This window comes from Ambystoma mexicanum, chromosome 13 (assembly GCF_040938575.1).
Source record: "Ambystoma mexicanum isolate Mex_15411 chromosome 13, UKY_AmexF1_1, whole genome shotgun sequence".
NCBI lineage: Eukaryota > Metazoa > Chordata > Amphibia > Caudata > Ambystomatidae > Ambystoma > Ambystoma mexicanum.
Window position 1 is genome coordinate 427,465,326 of NC_090938.1, and position 27,844 is coordinate 427,493,169.

A 27,844-nucleotide genomic window follows, 5' to 3' on the forward strand; every position below is an offset into this window, starting at 1 on the left:
AACCCAGTCTATAGAACAGAATACTGCCTGTCACCAATGGTACGAATACTGGGGTTAGTATATTTTTTATTTTAAACATTTGATTGGAATTTAAATGCAGCAGTATTATAAGAATTACATAATTCCAGCACTGCAATGTTGCAAAACATACACACATAATGCGAAATGTAAAACCTGCCTGCCATCAACCACCAGTTTCAAACAAAAATCAGTCCTGAAATACCTGGCCTCCCAAGGAGGCCTAATTGTACACATAGATATCAGCATAGCTCCTCACGGCCAGGAGGCTTCAGACCAGTCCAGCAATGGCAATTGAATATAACAACAAGAGAAAGAATATGGCCAGTCTTTCAAGGTGACATATCATCAAAAGGATAGAACGGCGACTGTATAAGGGAGTTCCAGGCCAATATATTGACATTCACCTCCTGCCTTCCACCAGGCACATTTCTATACCATACTTTGGGCTCATCCATAGACTAGAGCTTAAAATCTATCAACCAAGCCCCAGCCTGGTCCTGCAGCTGCTTTCCATGCCATGAGGTCCTGCACTTTGCTAAAATAGAAGATAAGCCAAGTAGTTTAGTCACATGTCTGGCAGTCTTCAGCATGGATACATTCCCAACTGGCACACCTCAGGTGACCAGGTAAAACTAGTGATTCTCGCAGTTTCTATTTTCATTCAGAAAGTGGACCAAAATTGCCTCACCACAGGGGCAAGACCTGAACATATGGATCAGGTCACACTTGTCATCACCAGAGAAGGGGCAGCAGGGGGATGTCCTACTAGCTGAACCTAGCTATCTTAAATGGGGTCATGTACGTCCTGTGAAGAAACAACAGTTCACTAAGTCTAAGTAATAGTGAGGTTAGTAGTGAGCAAAAGTATGCAGGGACCTAACCCAGAAGGTGAGAGGGTGCCACAGTAAAGGAATAGGATCCAAGCTAAAACATGTTCCAATGGCCGGATCAAAACACGTGGAAACAACCAGCTGACCAGTACAAGGGTCCATAAAGAAGAAGGACATTCAAAATCAGGCCAAAATCCAGATAACAGTCCAAGGTAGATGAATGCAAAATTGAGTGACCAGCACAATCCAGGAAAATAGGCAGTGTCAGAAAACGGGAGGTGTGAGGAACCTGAGGGTGTCCTCACTTCTTTTCCCCAGGTATTCTCCTCTTAGGTGGGCTGGGAAAGGCCATCGTTCTTGGCTCCTGACCCTGGGGGTGGAGATGCAAGGCAGGATCACGTAGATGGTGGAGACTTGAGGAGTGGGGAGGAGATGTCCTTAGGTGAGACATGGTATCCCCTGTTTCCCTTTGATTGTGAATTCTCTATCCCTCAAGCCTTTATGAGCTATTGTCAGTCCTTTCCCTGTTTTTCCCGTAAAACCTTCACCAACAAACATCAGAACTGTACTGGGACGAGGAGGAGGCCAGCAAGATTAATGCAGGACTACCGTTTCAATAGTGAGCCCTTTTTGTAGCAATTATGGTGGTGGGATCTTTAAACTGTTGGGCGGAAGCAGACCTCTCCGGAGAAGTGGCGTGGCAAGCGCTCAAGACCCTTTGAAGATGCAGAGTGTGTGCAGCGGGAAGCAAAGCTGAAGGACACTGGAGGGTAGTAGCAGACCACGAGAGGGACCCAGTGAAGTGGTTGATGAAATCCCGAACTGCAGGAGAAGTATCGCTGGGCGAGCAAAGCCACTGAGAGCTGCTGGCATTTTACGCAAGGTGCGGCACAGGAAAGAGAGAGCTTGTGGCGGCAGGAGACCTTGCATGGAAGCCGTAAGCTCCGACAGGTCCGTCTAACAAGCAGGGGGAATACTGGGATGGCAGGCGAGCAAACAAAGCAAGCAATTAACATGAATTTGTGTGAAAGCAAGTTTAAGTACTTTTGAATACCAAGCTGGATGAAAGAAATGTTGTAAAACTTCCTAAATCAAGGAAATGTATGATATGAGAAAATACTCATTGGCCAGAGCCACAAGAAATATCGGTGGACAACCATTGGCAAGAGTCAAAACAAATCAAGAAATTGCATGAAATGCAAAAAAGAAGCATTGGCAAACAAATATAATTGAAGGAACTGTATGATGTGAGAAACAAGTATTGGCAAGAGCCAGGAGAATATAAGAAAGAGCAACATGTGCATGGTGGCAAACCAAGCCACGAGACAATGCCAAAAGGGTGTAATATATGTGAATGAATCAAGCACCACTGTCAATCTGAAGCAGGGGCCACATGTTGGTTGAAAAGAAGTAAGTATGGTGTATCGCTTCCGTGATCTGTAATGGGTGGACCGTGTGGTTTAACAACTGCGCCTAGACCGAGTGAACCCCTATCTGGAAAAGCCATCGAAAACACCCACAAGAAGCTTGTGTTTGAATTGCAAAGGAACATATATGTAATTTGAAGTCAAGGAATTGAACTGCTGGGAGGATAGTGGCAAACCCAAGACTGACCTGAGCAAAGTAGATCCCTTGAGGGTCTCAAAAGCCGGACACGTGTGATAGTGGATCAAATACTCAGAAGGCATACAAAGCCCCAGTAAAATGCTGCGATCAATGGGCACCAAATGGGCAAAGCCCAAGGTGGAAAACCCTAATGAGGGAAAACCCTTTGCCCTCAGTGGTGGATGGCAGTTCCACAGGCAATGGTCTCCAGCGGGTGAAGGATGGACTGCAATAGATGATGACCGAGATGATAAGCAATAGAAATGAATAGGAGAGGGATCCACAAGGTTGGAGTGGAAGGAATTAGCAAAGCGAAGGAGCAGCAATGCAGCAGAAGGTAAGTACAGAACAGGCAGATCAGGAATGAGAGCGTGGAACAGAAAGGGAACAGAAAGGGAGGGGAAAAGGCAGGACTAGAATGCCAGGCAGGAGACAGGAAGCAAGCGAAAAGCAAGTGAACTATGGAGCGTCAAGGCAACGGAAAGTGAAGCAACGCAGGGAACCCACCTTTCTCCTCTCTATGTGAAGCTGATCTGGCGTTCTCCTCTCCTGTCAGCACAGCGCAAGGAGCTTCCAGTTTGCAAATCATTAAAGCACCACTAGTGGTTCTCTACACAGACCTCAGTGAGCGCCATCTTGAGGAAGCATGTGTGAGTGTCTGTGTAGCCACTGCTGCCAAAGTGACCAAGATTAAGAGGACTTCCTGACAGTATACCCCCCCCGACGGGGTAGAGGTCCCGGTTTCCAGGGGTGGAATCTACGAAACCAGCGCAGGAGGAGAGGGGCATGAACCATTGAAGCTGGCTCCCAGGTACGGTCAGAAGGTGCATACCCCTTCCAATCAATGAGGTATTGCATTTTTCCTCTGCCATAACTTGATTTACATATTTCCTTGACTTCGTACTCAGGTCCAGAGATGGTGTCAAGAGGAGCCGGGGGTGTTAATTCCTATCTGACAAAATGATCTGAGACATGCGTCTTCAATTGTGATACGTGAAAAATTGCATGTATTCTAGACTAGGAAGGTGGTAGCTGAATCCTGAAAGCTACCTTACTCTTCATCTGTATAATCCTGAAGGGGCCCAAGTAACATGGTGACAATTTGGATGGCACCAAATGGTGGGGTAAGTACCGAGATGAGAGCCAAACCAAATCCCCTACTTTCATTTCTGGAGCTGTCAGACATCTGCAAACTGCTTGATGTTTACTGACGGTACTGGCTTCTTGCAAGGTCTGTTGAGCCAGTGTCTGGGCCTTTTCAATCTTATCAACATGCTAATCGACAGATGGTACTTTAGAACCCGATTGAATAACCAAAGGCATGCATACGGAATGGCATATATGAAAAGAAGAAGGAGCTGATACCAATTGCAGTATGAACTGAATTGTTATATGCAAATTCTGCATTTGGAAGTAACTCAGCCCAGTTGTCCTGGGCAGCAGAGATAGAACAGTGCAGATATTGTTCCAATGATTGGTTCAAACTTTTGGTCTGTCCGTTAGACTGCTGATGGTATCCTGAGTTCAAAGCACTCCGGACTCCTAGGAACTTGCAGAGGTGTTTCCAGAAATTGGAGTACTGAGGTCCTTGGTCCAACAAGATGGTGGTAGGCAAACCATGCAGCCAAAAAATGCTATGGAGAAAGACGTTAGCCATGTGTTGAGCCGAGGGGACCTGAGGTAGGGTTGTAAAATAGGCCACTTTGGTGAAAGTGTCCACAGTTACCATTACTGTGGTCTGGTTGCTAGACAAGGGTAAATCGACAATAAAGTCAGTACTGATGTGTTGCCAGGGACCAACAGCTAAGGCTGGCTGTACCAACATTCCCAATGGAAACATCCGGGAATTCTTATTTGGCTGACAGGTTTGACATGCAGCCACGTACTCTTGGACATCACATTGAACACCAGGTCCCCAAAAATGGCAGTTGACATTCTCCAAGGTGACGAAGACTCCTCGATGACCCATGGTTCTGGCGTCATGGCACATCAGCAAGACTTCATGTTGCAAAGGAGAGATGGGAACATGAAGCTCTTGGGGGTCAGTACGACCTTGGAGGTAACCATGCCGCAATTGGTTACCCCCTTACTGGGTACTGGGTCCGAGTTCCTTAAATGAGGAATTACTGGGCCATTCCAACCTTGGAGGACCTGGTAATTCCCCATTTGAAGAACCCAGACCCGGTACATCCCCATTTCCATTCGAGCCCCCATAGGTCTCAATGGGGATGGAGCTAACAACAGGCCCGTTAATAACAGGCCCGTTGTTAGCTCCCTGGTCTGCTAGCGGGACACGCTAAGGGCACCTGGTTTTACCAGGCACCTTTTGTGGGTCCCGTGAGCAGACTCATAATGGGGGGGTAAGCGGTTGATGGCTCCAGTACCATTACCGGCATCATTAACCCAAAGGTCTTAAATCAGTAGAATCCCTTTTGGGAATAAAAACAATGGCGCCCCTGCGGGGGATTTAGAGGGTTGGATGAGACCATTCTGTAGATGATTGTCCAAATAAACTTGAAGTGCTTTCTTTTCAGTGTTGGAGAGAGAGAAGATGCGCCCAAATGGTACCAGGGCTCTGGGGACCAGGTCAATGGCGCAGTCTTCTGGTCGATGAGGTGGAAGTTCCAATGTGGGTTGTTCTTGAAACACCTGCTGATAACGATGATATTCTGTTGGTAGGGCATGAATCCCAACGGACATTGATGCGGTTGAGTTGGTAGTTTGTATATTCACTGTACCCGTAGGTAAACCACAATGCTTTTGGCAATACTCTGACTCAAAAGCAAGATGGTTGTTGGTCCAATCTATTCTGGGGTTGTGACGGTGAAGCCAGGTTATTCCCAGAATAATCAGAAAATGGGCGGCCCGGATAATGTCAAAGGTAATTGTCTCTGTATGTTGAAAGATCTGGAGTTGTAATGCCCCAGTAGAGTGTGTAATGACCCCCCAAGATAAAGGAGTACTATCAACCCCTTCCACCTTCTGATTTTCAGGCTTCTGCAGGCGTGTGATCCCTTTGTCGGTGGCCCAATGGACATCCATAAAATTGCCGGCTGCACCGCAATCGAGTAGAGCCAAAACTTCCTCCCACCTCCCTTGAATGAGCAGTTTAACGCCTATCACCATGAGACGAGAATCTTCAGCCTTGTCTTGGGTAGGTGAGGATATTGCAAGTGAAACGTAGGGACGAGTGGTTGTTTGAAAACCTCGGAAGTTGGTCCCTCTCAACTCCGAGGATGTTCGTTTCCCGACTTGCGTACTGCTAATTCTTCACAGTTTGTAATCAAGTGTTTGTCGGATGCGCAATATGCACATAGTCCTTTCTCTCGATGGCGACGTCTTTCTTCGCTGGTGAGAGGTCCTCGGGTGATTCCGATCTGCATCGGCTCCTCTTTGGGGGTGAGTAGAGGAGGAGGGAAGGACATTGGGTTGGATACCCTCGAGAAATGGCAGAGATTTGTATTTTCGTCTTTCATTCTTTCTTTCCGACAAACAGTATTCAACCTGGAGAACCGCAGAGAACAATTCTGAGAGGGTTGGGGACCTTGACATACGAGCAAGCTCATCTTTGATTTCTTCTTTCAGACCCCTTCTGAAAATTGCGTATTGAGCCTTCTCTGGCCAGTTGGCCAAGGCAGCCAACGTCTTGAAATGAGATATGTAAGTCAAAACATCCATAGAACCCTGGTGTGCATCCAGAATCTCCTCACAAGCTGTAAATGAGATTTCTGGACGTTCAAAGGTCTGTTTGATAAGGGTGCAGAAATCTTCATAATCCTGAAGAGCGGGTGCATCACTTATGGCTAGTGGAGTAACCCACGACAAAGCGTTACCCACCATGTTTGACACCATAAACACTACTCTAGCCTTGCTTGTGGCAAAGAGAACGGGTCTGTATGTGAAATACAGTTTACAGGAATCGAGGAATTCACTGACCTTCCTTTAGGACCCGTCAAACTTGCCAGATGATAAAGGCATCGTGGGCAATTTGGGTATCTCTGGATTTTCTCGAGTGGTCATCAATTGTTTGAGCACTACGTTCTCAGCCTTTAGATTCTGAATTTCTTGAGAGACAAGTTGTAGAGCTTGATGCTCTGTTTTCAACGTTTGGATGTCTTGAGAAAGCTTTTGTATGGCCCCAACTAGTTCCTGGATCTGTTCGGGAGTAGCCATTGGGCGTTGCAAGCTGTCAGATTACGTATTAACAATCTGAATTTCAAACTCGTCAGTCCCACTTCCCTCCTATAACTCCTCACCTGATGAGCTTGAGTCTGTAGAGTATTGCTGAGCCTCACGATAATGGTAGCCGGCGGAGGCGGTATCCCAACCGCGGTGGGAAGCCACAGCGGTCGCTAGTGAACAGCGGCCTCTGCGGCCCCATCACCGCAGGCGGGTGAAAGTAGGGGAAAAAGCCAAAGGCGTACAAAAAACCCCTCTTGATGGTCCAAGTAGTAGGCAGCAGAGATGAAGTCGTAATCCAGGAAGCGCCGGGAGCTAGTGGTCCAATGAAGGAGGATCGCGGAAAGCAGCGGAGTCCGGAAGGGACCCAGAGAGCCGTAGCCGGGAAACAAGTGGAGAGGAAATGAGCGAGGAAGGGGAAAAAAGGAGGAATAGTGAAGGCATGGAAAATGGGAAATGACAGGGGTCGTAATGAGCAGGGAGATTAGTAAGAAAACACAACACAGCATACAGCAACCAAGAGCGAGAAAACACACAGTTGCAACGCGCCGTTTGCCAGGAAAACGCGGAGTAAGTCTTCCGGCGATGGCTACATCACAACGTAGATAAACGTGCAAAGACTAGACCGTTACCAGAGAAAGAGAAAAAGCCCATGTATTCTCTAATGTCCACTCCATCGTAACCGCCGCCACAATCTCCATGCGGGGGATTGCATGACAGTGACCTGATATCTTGCTCCCAAGAGAATGTGACGCCATCAATACAGGCCTGTTTGATTGCCAGAAGTTACTTTTCAAGAACAGTATATTTTTGTTCTGAAGGGCACACGGTTTTTGACATGAAGGCAATGAGGTGTTTGCAACCATCTTCAAATGCTTGTTTCAGGACGGCTCCTATTGGAGAATTTGAGACGTCCATTTCTAAGATGAATGGTAGGGTTTGATCCGGCAGTCACAAAATAGGAGCCCGAATAAAATGTTCTTTCAATTCTTGGAAAGCCTCTGTGGCAGCATCGTCCAAGTGAAAAGGCACCCCTTTTTTAGCAGGGTGGTAAATGGAAGAATCCTTTCAGAGAAGTTAGGTATGAACTTATGATAAAAATGTGAAAAGCCTAGAAATCTTTGAATGTCTTTTATAGAATGGGGTTCCATCCACTCCAATACAGCTTGTACCTTTTTTGGATCCATAGCAGCACCGACCGAGGAGAGAATAAACCCCAAATAAGTCACAGAAGTCTGATGGAATTGGCACTTCTCCAATTTGGCATAGAGATGGCTCCGTAAGAGACGTGAAAGGACTTCAGCAATGTGGGATTGCTGTTCTTGGTGATTTTTGGAGAAGATCAGGATGTTGTCCAGCTACACTACTACTGAGTGCAGAATGAGATCTGAAAAATTTGGTAAATGAGTCATTGGAATAACGCGGGGCATTGGACAAACCAAAGGGCATCACGCGGTATTCGTAGTGGCCAAATGGGGTACTATAGGCAGTCTTCCACTCGTCACCACTGTGAATCCTGAGTAGGTGGTATGCTACACTTGTGTATAGGCACGTTACAAATGCCATATCATATCATATCACCCCTTAGGTCCAGCTTTGTGAAGATGGAAGCACCCCATGTGGCCTCCAGGATGTCAGGTATCAAATGAAGTGGACATGTGTCCTTGAGAGTGATCTTGTTGGGTCGACGGTAGTCGATGCATGGTCGTAACTCCTTTGTGTCTTTCTTGGGAATAAAGACCATGGAGGCTCCTGCATGGGACTTAGATTCTGCAATTAATCCATTGCAAAGGTTTGTCTCTAGATATTGTTTCAGAACTCTTTTTTAGGTTCCGACAATGTATACATCCTTACAAAGGGTAACAGAGAATTAAGTAGAAGATCGATGGCACAATCCTCAGATCTATGAGGAGGCAGTTCCTTAAATTCCTCATCGGAAAACACCTCTTGATAGTTATGATACTCGGGGGGGTAAAAGTTGTAGAGACTGGATGGTCTTTTCCTCCGTGGTGCCCAGATGAGTGCGAAAACTAATAGCCCCTTGTCCCAGATAATGTGAAAGGCAATATTCGGATGCCAAGAAAAAAGTGCCAGTGATCCAGTTTATGAAGGGATTATGTTGCCTGAGTCAATGAAGTCCCAATATTATGGGAAAATGAACAGCCTTTATCAGGTTGAATCTGATTACTTCTGAGTGAGAGGAAATCTGCAGTCTTAGTTCCGATTTACATTCTTATATGGGTTCTGAAGATAAGTGAATACCATCCACCCCTTCCACTGAGATCAAGACTGGAGTGGGTTCTCTTGCGACTTGATGCTCTAAGGCCCATTGGTCATCCAGAAAATTCCCTGTAGCTCCACAATCAAGGAGGGCAGGGACATCAGGAACAAGTCGATCTGGAAAATATAAGTCTACTCTGAGTACCATCCTCAGAGAGTCCTGCAGTTTCACTGCTTGAGAACAAACAAATTCTCCCCGGCCATTAGTTCCCCTTAGGAGCGAGCTTTGGCATTTCCCGCCTGTCTTGTTGGGGCAATGTGGCATTCCTTTACTACATGTTTATCATAAGTACAATACATACAAAGTCCCAGGGTTCTTCAGCAATTTCGTTCTTCTGGGGTCAAAGGACCCCTAGCCATGCCTATTACATGGGTTATTCCTCGCGAGGTTGTCAAATGTTAGGTCGATCGGTGTCAAAGGGTTTAGATGACCTTCCCTTCTGTTGTTCTGCATTGCTCTTTTGGAAGTGAAAGTCAATCAGAAGGACTAAAGATATCATTTCTTTCAAGTTAGGAGGCCTGGGAACCCTTGAAACTTTGCCTTTCAATTCTTCTGACAAGCCCAGATGAAAAAGAGTTATTAGGGTGTCATCAGGCCCAGCCGTTTCAGATGCCATTTGTTTAAAGTTGGTTACGTATGTTAAAACGTCTTGGTACCCTTGTCGTATGTCGAGAAGATATTCCTGGGAAGAAATGGTAAGCGCTTGACAGCTAAACATGGCCTGCAGTCTGTTCACAAAGGCTGGGTATGAAGCTAGTATTTGGTTGTTTGTAACCACTAAAGGGATGGCCCAAGCCAAGGCACTTCCTGCCAATGGATACCATTAAACTGACTTTGTATCTGTCAGTGGGAAAAAATGAAGGTTTGAGGGTGAATATCACCACAAATGCTTCCAAAAACTACTGAATCTTCTTGGGGTTGCCCTCGAATTTCCCTGAAGTAAAGACAACGGGAGGTCAATCGGCGTGAGCCCCATCAGCAGCTACTATCTGCCGCAATATGGCATTTTCTATCTTCATGTGTTGGACCTCCTGGGTCAAATCTTGCAGGGCAGCATTTGTTGATCCATATTTTGTTTTAAATATTAGCATTTTTAAAAAAATGTTATAAGGCGTTGCTTACTGTGAGCATAGTAGCAAACCCAAAACTGACCTGAGCAAAGTAGATCCTTTGAGGGTATCAGGAGCCGGACACGTGTGATAGTGGATCAATGCCTCAGAAGGAGGAAGCACATGCTCTGTGTGGGTGTCTGCGTTGCCACTGCTGACAAAGTGGCCAAGATGAGGAGGAGTTCCTGACAACTGAATTTGTGAATTGGTGAAAGGTAATTTTATCAAAGGAACTGGAAAGTGTCCTTGGAATTGTGTTCTTTTAGAAACCTGAAAGACTTGAACCCCGTATTTTGTGGACCATCTTGAACTTGGGTAAGGGAGCACTGGTTACAAGCCAAGAGCTGGAATAAACTCTGAACTCTTATTTGACACTACTTATTGCAATGCTGACATCACTACACTTTGTATATATTTAGATGTGAGGGAAAGTATAGACTTTGGACACAGACAGACAAGTGCTTTGGACAACCTGACACAGACTATCCTTAGTTTTCTTTAGGTAGAGAAATCCTACCTTAGCATAGGGCAACTTAGGCCTTATTCCATTGTACCTTTTTAACTTAATAAAGGTTTGTGGAACAAACTTTAATCTGTTGTCTGTGTGTCATTCATGATGCCTTCACAGAGGTCAGTAGTAGTTAGCACCAGGCAGGAGAAGATAAAACATCAAGCAGGTCGAAACAGGAAGCAAAAAAAGGGTCAGTATAGACAGGAGCCAAAACAGGACAAAGTAGCCATGACAAACAAAAGTAAGACAACTTTCTTTGTTTGAGAAGACCCGATGGTTTGTTCCATGCTGTTTTTATCCTTGTCAGGATCTCCTGGCCATGGCTCTCTGGATACCATGATGATGTCACACGCATGGCTCCGGCAAATTATGTGACGTGATATGTGTTGACGTGAGCATCTGCCGGGTGGAGGACACTGGCAGAGTCTTCAATGGAAACCTCCAAGTCCGATGTCCATGTCAGGTAGCATTACAGGCTGTGACAGTATCCCTCATAAAGGCTGAGCCCTACCGTGGGCAATGTGAAATTCACGCAGCAGACAAGAGGCATGAAGCAGGCTCCCAAGTACAGTCTTTGGGACAGTAGCCCTTCAAATTGAATAAATAGTATTGGATGTCTTTACAAATAAATGAGTCCACTATTGCCTTCACCTCATATTCTTCACCCTCATTTACTACAATAGGGGGGGGGCCTGCGGATAAGACAAGTACCGACACGACAAGACTTGAGAAGGCTAACATGTAACACAGGTTGTATGTGCCTTCATGCAGGGACACGTAGCCTAATAGCATCTGGATTGATGACTTTAAGAATGTTGTACTGCCCAATGAGCACTGCAGTTTACATGTCCCTAGTACCGTAGATGTTTGGTTGAAAGCCAAACCTTATCACCAGGATGATAGTCTGGGGCAGTAGTCTGATGACTGTCAACAAACAGTTTGGATGTAGATTGGGCGAGCTGCAGACTTTCCAGCACTTTTTTATGCATATGAGCCAGATGACGCACCAGATCATGAGCAACAGGGATGGTGGTCTGTAACACCGGATCCACTGGAAGAGGTGTTGCCAGCCAGGGGTTGCCAGCCGGACATTTTATAGAATGGTGGTGACCCTGCCAGAGAACTGTGGAAGGAGTTGTTGTGAGCAAATCCTGCAATCTGCACCACAGATACCCAATTGTCTTGCTATTGCAGACAAATACATATACCCAATTGTCTTGCTATTACAGACAAATACTATGCAGATATTGTCGTAGCATAGTATTCACTCTCTTTCTCTGCCTATCCGTTTTTAGGTGATAGGCAGAGGAATATCTGTCATCTATCCGTATGTGGTTGTCAGTGTTCTCCATAACCGAGACGTGAACTGCGTGCCTCATTCCGTGATGATGAATGATGGCAATCCGAAAAAGCAAAACACATGTTTCAGAAACAATCAGGCCAGTCGGAAGTCCAGAACAGGGTACAACAGAGACATCTTGGTAAAGTAATCTATCACAACCCATACTGGATCCAGGATCCACAGCAATTCCACAATAAAGTCCATGGATACGATGACCTCCCAGTTTCTGACCCTGACACGATTCCTGGATTGTGCTGGTTACTTGAGTTGCATTCATCTGCCTTGGAGTGTTACCTGGGTTTTGCAAGACCATGCAGAGCAACAGAGGTTTGAATCCCAGATCCACGCTTAGAAACCGAACTCAGGTACGGTATTAGGCGCCTTATACATTTGTTTTGTATAAATTGATACTTTGTTTCAGAAGTACCGTTTTTATCCTTGGCAAGATCTCCTGACTGAGGCGCTCCAGATAATGTGACAATGTCACAATCATGGCTCTGGCGTGTGACGTGACGTGGTACATGTTTACGTGAGCATCCACCGGGAGGAGGATGTTGCCAGAGTCTCCATGGCAACCTCCAAGCCCAGCGTCTTCATCGGGTAGCATTATGGGCTGTGACAGCATTTCATGAACGACATATTCAGAGACATGTTAGATCAGTACGTCATTGTGTATCTAGATGAATACTGGAGTTCTCTCCATTGTTATAGGAATATGTTACACATGTACAGAACATCGTACAGTGGCTATGAGACAATTCATTGTTTGCTAAGGCTGGAAAGTGTCTCTTTCATGTCTCTCAGGTAGAATTCCTGGGTTATGTACAATCTCCTAATGCTATCCTTATCAGTGAGACCAAAGTCAACGCGATGTTACAGTGGCCCACTCCAGATTTTCTGAAGGCATTTTTGAGGTTCGCCAATTTTTATCGCTGTTTTATGCAGGACTTTCCTTCCATTGCCCTTCCATTGACTTTGCTTACCAAACACTTGACAACCTTCCAGTGGTTTCAGGAAGCTCAAAGGTCTTTCGAGCAACTTAAAGAAGCCTTTAGTTCAGCTCCAGTCCTGAAACACCACGACCCAGAAGCTCCATTTATGGTTGAGGCGGATGCTTAGCTTTTGCGTTTGGAGAAGTATTATCCCAAACATGCCCCATTGCAGGAAAGCTACATCCAGTAGTGTTTTATTCCTAGAGGGTGTCGCAACCAGTGACTTCCTACACAGTAACAGAAAATGATAAAAGTGTCCTTTTTGGAATGGCATCACCACTGGTTGGGCAAAGCCTTCCAGTTTACCGTTCACACTGATCACAGGAACATACATGCCATGGCCACTGTCGCTTGCACCAACGCTCGACTATTCTGCTTGCATCAATTCTTTCCCGCATTTAATTTTAGGCTCAGATAGAGAGTCAGCACCAAGAACAGCAAGGCCGACTCTGTGTGCCACAGTCTAGACCATCACCACAATTGGCTTTATCTACAGTGGTCTTAAATCCAGAAGTCTTTATATGTTTATGTATACCATCCATGCCCTTACTCGATGAAGTGAAGCAAGGGCTAAAGTGCACACCAAGGAGTTGGAGGAAAGCAAGATGTCTATCTCTTATGCTCTTCTCTATGTTCAAGGCCTTCTCTATATACCCACTCCTGATGCCAGGAGATAAGCCCTCTGTCTATGCCATGACACTTAATTCGCTGCTCATCCAGGTCAGGATAAGACACAGGCTTTATTGCTCTGAGGGAGTTTGTACCCTTCCTTGACCCAAGACGTTAGAGAATATGTTGCAAACTGCACTCTATGCCCTCAGGAAAAGACACTGTGATGAAGCCTACAGGCCCCTTACAGTTGATGTCAGTGCCTGACACTCCATGAAAGTTAATATCCACGAAGTTCATTGTGGAGCTCCCTATGGTAGGGGGCATGTCGGCATCTGGGTGGCTGTCGACACCTTAACCAAGATGGTGTATTTTGTTTCCTGAGCTGGCCTTCCTAACGCTCCTGGGTTAGCCAATCTATTTAGGTCTCATATCTACCGGCTACAGAGCTTTTCAGCTGTTATTATTTTCAAATAGGGGAGCCAAATTCAACTCTCAATTTTGGAAAGCTCATGCCTCCTGTAGGTGTTGAGGTGAAGTTATTCTTTGCTTTTCATACACAGGCTGACAGTTAGTCTGAGAGAACTAATAAATCACTGAAACTATACCTCATTTGCTTCTGTCTACAATACTGTCATGATCACCAGCAAACCAACCTCCCTCCACTCCATTAGGCACGCATATCATGGGAGGATGAGGGAAGGCTGGACCCTGTTGTTGCGTGGTTGGCGCTCACACCAACCTTGTCCCCTGCCAGTGCTTCCAGACTGTGTCTTCCAATGTGGCTAGGACCTCCAATATGGCTGCGCTATTCGGCCGCCTCGCCAACTCCCAACATGGCCGCCAGAAAGACCCATGAACAAACTGTTGTTGATGCGGCCCAGTTGCATAGGAATGGTCGCTATATAAACCACACACCATTCCTTTCTTCCTCAGTTTGTGTTATTCTGCTCATGCAGAACAACGCTTACCGCCGGCTCCTGATCTCCAGTGTCCAGCACCTCTGGTCCCTGCAATAGGAAGAAGGAAGGAACAAGTTACCACCAGTAAGCACTCAAGCAGAAAGCAAGGGTTATTACAAAGACCTCCAGAAGGCCATTTCTACAATTTACCATTGTCCCTCTCCGCCGCACGGCCAGTCATCCTACTGTCACCAGAGTTGCGTCGCACCTGGAAAGAGACAAAAAAGAGACAAGTATGATAAACAATATGCAAGCGCTACATTAACCCTAAAATGCCACATTTAACCAAAAGCAAAGGACTGCAAGTGCAGCAGTAGGTGCGCAGGAAAGCTAGCAGCTAAGGGAAAAGTCTTGAGTAGGAAAAAGGCTTCGGAGACCATTGCTCCCAAAAGACTATCACTGCCAAGAGACTGTTCCAACCAAGAGACCAATACACACCTCGAAATCCACTGCATCCAGCTAGCCACAGCTGGTCGGGGCAGCACCAGTGATGCGAATGGCATGGATGAGACCAGGAATCTTCAAACCTGTGCTGTACAACAGGTGAGTTCAGCATTCCCTGGGTGAGGGTTCAACAGGGTGTACTCAATTGCAGAAACACTGACCCTTGTTGCCCTAGGATCTCTGTGCCTGATTACTGGCATTCCTGGGAAACAGCTCTAACAACACATCCCACCAACATATCCCACTCCTTCCATCTCACATTCGGGTGGTGTGCCTTTGGTACTACAAAGGTGTGGGGCAGCAAGTAGTGTTGAACAGGCGTCAGAGTCCAGGCGCTCCTGCATAGAACAAGGTAAGCATTATAGAACGCAAAGCCCACGTTGTTTTCTCTGCCTGAGCATCATGGGCTCTGCCGAGATGGACCAACTAGCGCAACTCCTTGGTGAGCCCAGGGCAGAAGTCCATGCGGCCAGTTCGGAATCCAATGCCCTGCGGCGGGACTTGGTGGTGAATAGGGACTGCACTGAAGATTTGGCAATGCAACTGCTACAGGCACAAGATGGACATGCCCGTTCCCTGGGGGAGTTCCCCCTGCTGTTCCTATAGTCCTGATCCAAGTAGTAGACCCAGGCACAGTGCCTTTAGTCCCACCAAAGAGGTTTTAGAAAAAAATGGCAGAAAGAGAATTTGCTCGGTTAATAGCTTGTTGCGGACACGTGGGTATAATTTATAGATAATTGGGGTTGAATTCTAGACAGAGCATTGCTCCCTGCAGATGCTTGCAAGTTCTTACGAGTCATTGGTTAAAATTCCAGCAAGACCAACTCCGCCTTTCAGCATTTTGAGGTCAATGAAAACTGTAGTACTGAGTTCGGCAACACCTGTAATTTACGGTACGATGACATTGAAAATCAGCAGTGGCAAGGGGTATGTAACAATGGAGAGTGTGCATTTGTGTGGTGGGGGGGCAGATTTTAAGAGCATCAGCATGCTATGTGAAACAGCAAGACATGCAATCATAAGTCACTGTTTCTTGTATGGATTGTCAACCCACATCCTGCTTACCAACCCCTTCCTCCTCGCCCAACCGCTCCCACCCTAAGAAAACTGCTTTAGGGAGCTTGCAGTGTAATTCAAGAAAACCCAGCTGGCAATGGTGCCCAGCCAGTCTTGGCACATAGAGCTGTGACGGTCACAGGTAGCGTGTGGCAGTAAACTGTGCAGCACCAAATAGATGCACAGTGATTCTTTTAAGCACGTTATTGTAATTACCATAGTGCCGCTCCCTCCACCACAGATAGCACTAACTCCAACGTCTGTTTCTAACACGTGTTTGCCCCTATTTGACAACGTGATGTGCCATCAGGAGACGGGAGTATTTCACTATTTTTTAAAAGAGTGTATTTTCTTTTTTAGTCCAGTAATTTGTAAAGCACCTAACACCAGATATTCACCCATTTCTAAGAGCTGCCAATTTAGGCAGAAACAACACTTTGCTGAGGATCACACAATGTGATCAACTGAGAATTGGATTGGAGACATCAGGTGCACATACTGGGGTGGCTAAGAGTTGCTATAGAGTGGGTGAAGTGGCAAGGCCATCTATGCTTGGAAGGACCAGGTTGATGAGGCCACCTCCCATTAAGGGGTCAGAATGAAAAACCCTCATGGCCAAGAGAAACAATGCTTAATTAATCTTTTATAAAAGGAGCTGAACCTGGCAAACGTGCCTGGAAGTTTGGGGGCAGGGAGGCACGCGGTTTTCAAAGTATGTTGTGGCAGATGTGGGTGCCTGGCACAGACAAAATGGACATCTTCCAATTGCCTTACATTAAGGGTGCCGCCATCATTTGATAAGGTTCTCCTTTTATTCAAAAAAGGAAATTTATTTCCTTGTTTTGGCACATCAAACTAATTCTGCAGGCCAGAGCCTTTCTAAGTTAATTTGGACACACCTAAAATCAGCGAGAACAGACAGGTTAAATAACTACTACTACCGTTACCTCAAAGTCATTTCAGTAGGCCACACTGCTTGATATCCATTGCTACCCAATAAACTACAATTGGTTGGTTTGTGAATAGCTTTAGGAAATGGTTCCAGTCCAGCTTAAAAAAACTAGCAGGCTTGATCTTGCAGATCTCGCCGGTGCTGTGAGCTCTGTAATCTCTGTAAAAATTGATTGCTACAGGGCTGTCACTGCTGCACTGCCAACGAAGCATTGACGCAGGTGGCATCTCAACCAGAGGGACTGCATTCTAGGGCATCTCACACTTCTGCACTCGCAGCAAAGGTACCCCACGGCCCTGGGATTAGTTTCAGAACCCCCACTTTGGTTCACTAAGCTCTCAGCCGAAGTCGTTACACATATGTTGCAAAGATATCTTGCTGCCCCTCCCCCAGAGAGTATTACCTTGTGCCACTGGCTCTGCCGTAATGCTGGTTCTGTAACCCCATTGCTTTCAGGCAATGCCCCAATCACCTAGAGATTCTGACGCCCACCAAGCCACTGCTGTTAACAGGGCCTCTTTTGGTTGCCAGTCCACCCCTGGATGGGCCTCACAAAGAACAGAAGCTTTGTGAACATAAGCCTCTTCCTGGGCCTCAAAACAGAGGTGCTGACGAGATTAGTTAAATTAAGGTTTCCTCTTTGAGTGGAAACAAGAACTTCATTGATCACTGACCAAAAGCAACAAATGGCCTCTACAGATTGATGCTGAAAATTGAGGCATTTTCACAGTGCCCCTTTAATCTCAGAGTGTCAGGTTATCATGGTTTTCACACAAAGCTCTCTCGGCTCTCGTTTCGTGGGCACAGGACAAGCATACTTGATCTTGCCGGTGCTGTGAGCTCTGTAATCTCTGTAAAAATTGATTGCTACAGGGCTGTCTATGCTGCACTGCCAACAAAGCATTGATGCAGGCGGCATCTCAACCAGCGGGACTGCGTTCTGGGACATCTCACAGGGCTGCACTCGCAGCAAAGGCACCCCATGGACCTGCTATTAGTTTCAGAAGCCCCACTTTAGTTCACTAAGCTCTCAGCCTGAGTCAGTAAACGTATGTTTTAAAGAAATCTTGCTGCCCCTCCCCTACCGAGGGGAGGGGCAGCAACTTCAACCAATCAGGTTGTGTTTACATCACTAGACACTCGAACACCACCCACAAATCAGTAAATGGACAATTTGAAAGCCATTTTACAAAACGTGTATCTTTAACAGTAACTTCTTTATTTTGAAAACCAAATACATTAAAATATGTAACATAACTTCAAAGCTGCAGTAAATATTTTTAAAAGCATCAATCAAGTCAAATAACTTTTAAAAAACATTACCACTTGGCGGCCACCATTTTTAAAGTAAAAATGGCTGACAAATTCACCACATAACACAAAAGCAGGCAGAGTGTGCAAAAAGGCTTGTGGCTTGAGGGTAGATGGGTGGGAATGGGAGGAATACAATATATATTTGACTTAGAGATGGGTGTTACATGGGTGGGACCACAACTGGTCATATAGGTTATTCTCATATGTTTATGAAGAGAAGACTATTCAAGGGTGTGTTAAAAATGTCATCTTTGTACAGACAAATGCTGATGAAACATAACAGAAAGACACATTTGGGGAAAAGTCAAAAAGTATGTATCTGTGTTGGTTACCACATAAACACTGTTTGCATAATCTCTCTCTTTGTCTCAGGTGTGTGGGTTATACATTCAGCCCCTGAATTACATGAACTTAAAGGCCAAGCTAGGCCTCCAATGCAAGATTTAAGCTGGCTGATGGAAAAGACCCTTTGGAACCTGCAGGCCATCTCAAACACATAATATAGAACTGTGTCGTAGTGAATGAGAAAAGTGGGCCTCACTGAAACTTGCCAAATGGCCAGGTCAAGGAAATTGCACCTTAGAACTTTAATACTGCTGAATGTGCCCAATGTATTAAAAAAACATGTGTTTGTGCAAATGACGACTTCATATATAATGGGAAAAGGCGGTTTATGGTCAAAGTTTCGAATCAAAAGATTGGACTGGACAGCTCCATGTAACATTTCAAAGTTATTTATGTATGTTGGCATTATAATGCCTTTTTTAACTTTGAAATGTTACCTGGAGCTGTCCAGTCCTGTAATTGCAGCACTGCACAGCTCCATCTAACGTTTTAAGGTTTTAGTGTATATTGGGGGGTTCCCTCCCAAACCCCCCAACCCTCATGCCACCCTCCCACCCCCAAACCTAACCCAAGCCCCAACCCTAACCCTAACCCAAGTTTCGAAAGGCAAACTTTAGAATTTTTTTCAAATAAATTGTCATTCGAAACTTTTTTATTTTTCGAAAAAAAAGATTCGAAAGTTTGCCTTTCGAATCTTTTGTATTCGAAAAAATGACTGGACACCGGAAAAGGAACATTATGACTGGGAAAACACAAACAGCAGCATGATACATGAAATACCCATACGTGAAAATGCTGTGTATTTGGAAAATAAAAAGAAGGCACTGTGCCTTACATCTGAAAATTAAGCGAAGTGACATATTTCATTCAAAATAAATAACCAACTTACTTTCTAACCTACAAACTGACATTATTGAAATGGAAAGACCGGCTTCACATGTTAAACAGAAATCCATGTGTGGATAATTCAGAATGAACCGTCTTGTCCTCTATTGTCCGATAAAAGACCTTCCTGGATTTTGCGGCATGAAATGGCAAATTTTGCAGCACAAACCTTTATTTATTGCAGCATTTTTGTGGGACATTTTGTATTAACTGAAGGGTGTAAAATTGCCACATTGCAGGAAATAGGCAGAGTGCAAGGCTACAAGAGAACCATGGTATCATTATTATGTATCTTTTGTATTAATTTAATAGGAAGGGTCCCAGATGTCTCTGGCTTGGCAGAACAGTATTTGATTTGGCTACATTTTTGGTTTAATGTGCATGTCTATTTAATAGTATTAACTAAATTGATCATTATCAGTATATGCTGAAAATATTCCCCTTCTATATTCTCCAATCCCCCAAACACCCACACACCTCTCTCACCAACACACATCTCACCAACTCCCCGTCACAACTTGCATTCCTTAACCTCTCACTCTGTCCAACATAAACTCATGTGGTATGTCGCACTGTAAAGTCATAATTTGCAATGCCACATTCCAAATCATACTCCCAACTCACACCTTACAGTCTACAATTCCTCCCGCAATATACAGTGCTTCATTCTTTTGTGCTGCTTCTGCATCTTGCATCCTTTCTCCCATTCTATCGCGCTCTTCCCTCTTCCTTTTTCCCAATCTGCAGCTCACTGCCCCTTTCTGGCCAACTGCTTCCTCTCTGCTTTCTGGCTCACTGACCGGACGCTCCCTCTACTTTCTGTACCTCTGCTTGCTCTCAGATTTCTGGCCCACCGCATCACTGCTTCCTCTGCTCTCTTGTGCAGCGCTTCCTCCTCTGACCCACTGCTCTCCCTCTGCTTTCTTGCCTATCACTTCACATCTCACCCATCACTCTCCCTCTTTCTCATAGTGTAACCATTTTTTTAAAATGTAAACTTTGACCCAGAACAGAGGATATGCTATTTTTAGACAACCCATTTTTGGAAATGAGCAGGTCACCTTATTCTCAAAGGTAACTGGTGCATTTACACAGGCTTGAGCTGTAGCGCAAATTTTGCGCTGGCCAGCTGCCTTGAATGGTGTTCTGGGTTGTTTGACCGAAGTGTAATTATTTGCGGCGGAATTGACCATAGTTGATTTCGCTGTGAATTGGTTTGCACTTCATCCAAACAACCCAAAATGTACCTTTCACCACCACCCCACCACCTCCCCTACTTAACTGCTTGGTCGCTGCCGCTTCCCCTGCAACCCTGCGGTTCTGACTCTGCAGGGTCCCTTTTTCGTTATTTTCTTTTTTTTCTGTCCCCGCCTCCAATTTTGAGGAAAAAGGGGAAAACACTTCTGCAACCACTCTAGACCAAAAATACTGAACATGGGGAGCGGTTGACACATGTTCAGTATTTATAAAAATCGATCGAATAGTACTGGACGAAATAGGTCAAATTGTACCAATTGATCAATTTTTGTCATCAAAATGGGCAATACCTTAAATAGAATCGTTCTCCCGACAGTGTTCTGCAAGCTCCCAGTGCCTTGCACAGGGACAGGCCCTGCAGGGGCCTGCCACTGTAAAATGCAACCCAAAAAATGCATTTTTATCCTGTTTGAGGAACAGAAATGCAAGTAACACAGCAGCGGTTCATACCTTAAAAGAAATGCATGACAGGGTCAGGAAAGACCCTGTCATGCAGTGGCAGCCCCACATCCCGTGCGCGTAAGGTTGCCCACAATTTCTGCACATTTAAAAGTGCATCTTGCTTGGAAATGAGGGATGAGCTTTTAAATTGGCAGAAACGCCACTTTATTTGATCAAGCAGGTGAAAAATGCCATCTGAATGGGCGCACATATAAAATGTGCCCATTCATGAGTCCCTTGTGCATTGGGCTGCACTTTTTTGGGGCGCAAGTGATGAGATGTGTTAGCGCATTTCATTTGTTGTGTAAAAAAAAGGTGAGAACCTGGCACCCTGAGTATTATTTTTTTCAAACAGTAATTTTTGCAGATAACTTTTTGATTTTTTTTAAAGATGCTGTTTTTGCACAAAACTGCAGTTTCCGCGAGATTTTGCGCAAAACGGCCGGTTTCGCGGCATTTTGCGGGAACGCAAAATCGCTATAAACTGGAGGGTCTGTGTAACATACTTGGCCAAGATGCAATGGATTGATATAAAATGCTTAACATGTAAAATACATCCTCTTGATTTAAAAAGCCATTACTTTCAGATTGCACATGTGGCTTTCTTTTGCAGCATCCCCCATTGAACAGCAGGACTGAGTTATCTGGATCTCTGACCCCCAGAGACCTTTGGTCAATGCATACAAGGAATGTAGGTCTGTTTCAGTAAAATGGAAGAAAATACAATTTCGAGATCAAATAAATGGATGGGTCAGATAAGGAAATACATGCCTGATCTCTCAGACTGGTTTACAGTACCAACAAACTGTGCCTTAGCTTCAAACAGAGACTTTCTAATGCACTCAATTGCAGGGCTGAAACAACATTGAGCCAAGCACAGATCCATGGCATGTGACTTTTAAGAAATGAAATTTACTCAGCTTGCTGAATTTGAAACCAAGGATTTCCATATTAATACATTGCTATTGATAACATTAGACACATTTTTCCTTAATAAAAAGGGAACGAGGCTCCAACAGGCGTATATCGCCACCGGAGGCTATGAGGGCCAATACTAATACATGCTCACATGGCAGATGATAATAGTAAGGCGGACACCCTCATAACACTAAAGCTCTTGTCTTGGAACGTAAATGGGCTGGGCAATGCCATCAAGCGTCGCTTGGTGCGCCAATTCCTGAATAGACGGGGGGCAGATATAGTGTTCCTATCGGAGACACACCTTGCAGGCACAGAATGTACCCTATTCAGACGTACGAATTACAAGCTAGCATTCCACTCGGGCTTCACGATGGGCTCAAGAGGCGCGTTGATCCTGGTGCACAAAACTCTCCCCTTCCATCTCTACAAGGTGACTCATGATACAGGCGGCAGGTACATATATGTGACGGGTGAGTTGTGGGGACAACCCGTGGCACTAATAGCAATCTATGCACCACCAACCCTCCTAGAGCCACTACTCACCGACATTACCCCACTAATCGCTAATGATACCTCTAACTGCATGATACTAGGTGGTGATTTTAATGAAGTCATGAATGTTACCCTGGATAGATCACACATACGTAACAGGAATCCCAATATCCCCACCAGACTGGCCAAGTTCGCCAACGCACTCGGCCTTTGCGACGTATGGAGAGAACTCCACCCAGACACTAGAGCGTACTCCTTCCATTCGGGGGCACATTCCTCGCTCTCCAGATTGGATTACTTCTTCACCCCCGCAACCGACCTTTACAGAGCACGAGAGATAAACATACTGCCTAAAGGCATCTCCGATCACTCTCAGATTGAAATGTTACTCACGACATTCCGGAAGATACCTCCGCCGTGTTGGCGCCTAAACAGCTATCATTTGGGGGACCCTGAGCTGGTTGATAAACTACAGGAAACTACTAACAACTATTTCGAGCAGAACACACAGGCAGGAACAAACCCTGAAATGCTGTGGGAAGCATATAAAACGGTCCTAAGAGGTGAGCTAATATCGTGGACAGCGGCCCAAAAGAGGCAGCACGTGAGCAAGACCCTTGAAGCAGAGACTCAAGTCAAACAGGCAGAAGAGGACCACATAAATGAAAATATGCCAGCTACTAACCGGGCACTGCTGCTAGCACAAAAAAGATTGCAAAGCATCGCGATGGATAATGCCAGACAGGCACACACTGCGATGAGAGCAAGGATCTACGACACAGGCGATAAGGCAGGCAAGATGCTGGCGTGGCTGGAAAGGAAGGAGCGGGGACGCAGCCATGTCCAGAGGCTCGAAGCAAAAGGACTGAATACAGGAGCAATGGATCAGGAAATAACCCAAGGCTTCGCGGAATACTATGCTGAGTTATATAGTGAACCCACAACTCCGATGGACCCCGCGGTCATGGATCACATCGACACCCCGGCCTTAAATGAGGCGCAACGGCAGCAGCTGGAGCGGGAGATCACAGAGGATGAGATCCTGGATGCCATCTCTGGTCTACAATCCGGCAAGACACCTGGCCCAAATGGCTTCCCGGTCGAGATATGGCATAAGGTAGGCACTAACGTGGTAGCGCCCCGACTGCGGCAAATGTACCTCCGTGCACGAGAAAAGAGCATCCTCCCTCCAGATCTGCGAGAAGCAACAATAGTAGTGATACCCAAACCAGACAAGCCCCCAGAGAGATGCAGTTCGTACAGGCCCATTTCACTCATTAACTCTGAGACCAAAATACTTGCAAAACTATTAGCAGACCGATTACAAAAGGTAATTCCCATCCTGATACACCCGGACCAATGTGGCTTCATGCCACAAAGATCAACCCGCGTGAACCTCCGCAGGCTCTTTTCAGCGCTGGAAAGGGCCAACAGCATACATGGGCCACTAGCCCTGTTAGCAATTGATTTTGAAAATGCCTTCCACACGGTGAGATGGGAAGCCGTTTGGACCATAATGCGCCGCATGGGCTTTGGCGAAACCTTCATGAGCTGGGTGCGACTGCTGTATGAAGCACCGATTGCTAGGACCAGGGTCAATGGTTGGCAATCGGAACCCTTCAGGCTCGGAAGAGGAACAAGGCAGGGCTGCCCACTATCGGCTATGATCTTCGCCATTGCCATCGAACCCCTGGCGATCCTGCTGCGAAACACTCAAACCTGGGAGGGCTTCCGATGGTCCGAGAGCTGGGAAGACAGAATATCTCTTTACGCGGATGACCTACTCATCTACTTGAAGGACCCGAACGCATCGTGCCCCAAGGTTGTTCAATTACTGAGGCAATACGAGGTATTTTGTGGATTACCCGTGAACTGGTCCAAATCCATTCTTTTCCCCATAGGGGGCACCCCGGTGGAGGATCTAGCGCCGAGCCACTACCAGATCGAGAAGGAGCAGTTCAAATACTTGGGGGTACGTGTCATGACGCAACTCACGGAGTACACAACACTGAACCTCTCTCCCTTGATAAGAAGATTTGCGGATGACACTCACCACTGGATCTCCCTGCCGCTGACGCTGCTGGGAAGGGCGGCACTGTTCAAAATGATTGCCCTACCCAAGTTCCTATACATCCTGCAAAACGCACCTTTGTTCATTCACTACCAGGACTTCCACAAAATTGAGTGCATCCTTCGAAAATTGCTCTGGAAGGGTGGACACCCGAGGATCGCACTTGCCACTCTTCAGAGGTCCATCTGGGAAGGGGGGATTGGGCTGCCCAGACTGCAATCATACTATTGGGCCGGCCAAATGGAAGTGGTGAATGATATGCTTCATGGCGACAGGGGACTACCACACATCAGGGGCCTACACTGTAACACCACGATGAAACCAATAGAGCTCCTCTACATGGACCTCGACCGACCTCCGAAACCAGACATGGCGTCCCACATAATGAGAGTCTGGAAGGAAGCGCTTCGATACCTGGGCTGGGGAGGGAAAATAACTATGGCCCAACCGTTGTGGAACAACTGCAACCTCCCTGAAGTACGAAAGCTGCCAAGATGGCCCGAGTGGACCCAACGCAGTGTCTCCAATGTTGGAGATGTCGTGCATGAGGACAACCTAGCGACGTTCGAGACATTGCAAGAAAAATTCTCCCTGCCGACACAGAAAGGTTCCACCATATGCAACTGAGCCATGCTTGGACGGCTCATCGCCAGACCATACAAGATCTGCCGGAAAGCTCCCCTCTAGAACGCAACATAGTCCTAGATCGGGTAGAGTGGAAGGCTAGCTCCACAATGTACAATGTAATAACCTCATTCACGACATCGGAACTTTCCAGTCTAAAAGCAAAGTGGGAACGCGATGTAGGCCAGCTTCTGCCAGAGGACTGGGTGGAGGCCATGATGTACCCGCGAGAAACAACTATCTCCTCAAAGCTCCGATTGGTCCAGCTGAAGATCCTGCACCGTACATACTACCCGAGAGTGGCCCTCTTCCGTTGGGGGAGGGCTTTGGATGCAAGATGCCTGCGCTGCAAGCGAGAGGAAGGTACCTTTTTTCATATACTATGGGAATGTGGTAATATCCAGCAGCTCTGGCAGAAATGCTGTGACACACTATCCAGAGTCTTGGGTAAACCGATACAGAAGTGCCCGAAGCAATTGATATTAGGGATCTCCGGTGAATCTGACCTCTCCTGCTATGAGAAGCTGCTATGGTCCACGGCGATGGCAATCCTCAGGCGGAACATTGCACAATTGTGGGGCTCAGAACGAACACCCAGTTACGAACAATGGGTTACGGATGTGGACATGTGTGCCGTGATGGAGCACCGTGTGTACAAAGCAAGAGGTTGCCCGAAAAAAGCAGAGAAAATATGGAAAAGGTGGGAGGAAGATGACTGAGAGTCATGAGCAAGTACCGTAGTCGATAAGACTGTCGGAGGCCCACTAAAGGGGAAATACTGAACCTACTAAGTGCACCCTATATCACAAGGACATCCGATGTCAACTCTGACGTAATGTTGTACCATGGTCCCTGAAGCTGAAATTGTTAATGTTATTGTTTTTTCTTGTCTGCCGTGCTCCTCCCCTGCCACCCCCCCTCCTCTTCTCCCCCCCATCCCCCCTCCCATTTTTCCTTTTTACCTCCCATGTCCCATACCTGGAGCATAGAGAGATGAATGTAATGTTGTTTAAATTTGAAAATCAATAAAATCTTTGATTAAAAAAAATAAAAAGGGAACGAAACTACGCACAGAGTCAAGACCTATTCCATATTAAAGCTTGGAACAAGCCAGCCAGTTCCATGTACATATCAGGTGTGTGGAACTTGAGGTATGAGGAAAAATATGATTGTGGCATTCCTATAAATGACAGAAATCTGAATGTTGGTGAGGTGATAGAAGGTACAATTAATGTGTGTTCTATGAAGTTTTATATTCATAACTATTTGGGTTTATGAATAAATAACAAAAAATGATAGCTCACCCCAGGAAGGTTGTGCCGAGACCAAACTATTTTTTCTAGGTTCGTCATGAATTGCTCAATCCGAAAATAAAATAAAAATAATAAAAGAAAAAAAAAAAAAAAAATATATATATATATATATATATATATATATATATATATATATATATATATATATATATATATTAAATGTCCAATCTGATGTGTGGAAAAATAGGTTGGCATTGCATAATTATGTGCAGAGTGTCATAGGTGCTATGTATGGTCAATCCCCTTTGAGACAGAAACACTTGGGCACTTGCTGGATTCTCTTTTGCTGGAGACTTATGGGTGGAAGACTGGCTATATCATCTGAGAGAAGTGGCCTAAAACCTGACATGGTCCTGCTGGGAATAGCTGAGCCATCCCTGGCTAGTGTGTGATCTGACTCCCACCACAGGGTCCTAATACGTGGCTGGTCTCCTGAGCTGACAACAGACATCTCCCATGCAAGTAGACATATACCAATGCTATTAAATGTGCGAGGAAACTACCAGCCTTATCCTTTCCCCTAACTGTGGGTGGGGAAAAAGTGTAGACCCTTAGCATAGTTGATCAACACAAATTAATTAATCCCATTATAGAAAAGACCATAGGATGATTCTTATTAAAATTCGGAATTTACAATCTCATTCCCAGTGCATTTTAACCCGTATAGCCTATAAAGTAATTGGCTAACCCTATTTTTCCTGTAAATCCAGACTTCTTGACAGAAGCGGGGTGTCCCTGGTCCCAAAACCAAAATCCCAAAACCCTGCCTTTCATTTGAATGTGCTGTGTTCCAAAACATCCTTTCCCATTGATTCCATTTCCTAAAACCTTGCCTTTCATTTGAATGTGACGTTGTCCCAAAATGAGTGTTGCCAGTTGAGTCCACTCCCTAAACCTTTCCTTTAACCCAAGGGGTGTCACACATAACTGATGCCTGGGTTGAGTTTGGGGAGAAAAGAGTCTTTTGCCAGCTAAATTAAACCAAGTATGATTCTCCAGTCAAAGAAATTCACTGACTTCTGGGGGTGGGCAAGTGACACCCATAGCAAAAAGGTTTGAGACTGCTTTGGGGTAAAGAAGGAACAAAGGTGTTGATTCTAAATGACTGTGTGTTTCAAAATTGCTCATGTTTAATGTGCATATAAACCCTTGTGTAAAATACTGGATATGCATGTGTGATCTGATTTAAATCCAACCAGTGTTTGTTGTTGCAACTGAAAGCTAGTTAAGAAATACTTGACAGTTCATTACTATAGGAGATCTGGGAGCTGCAGCTATTGTATTGTGC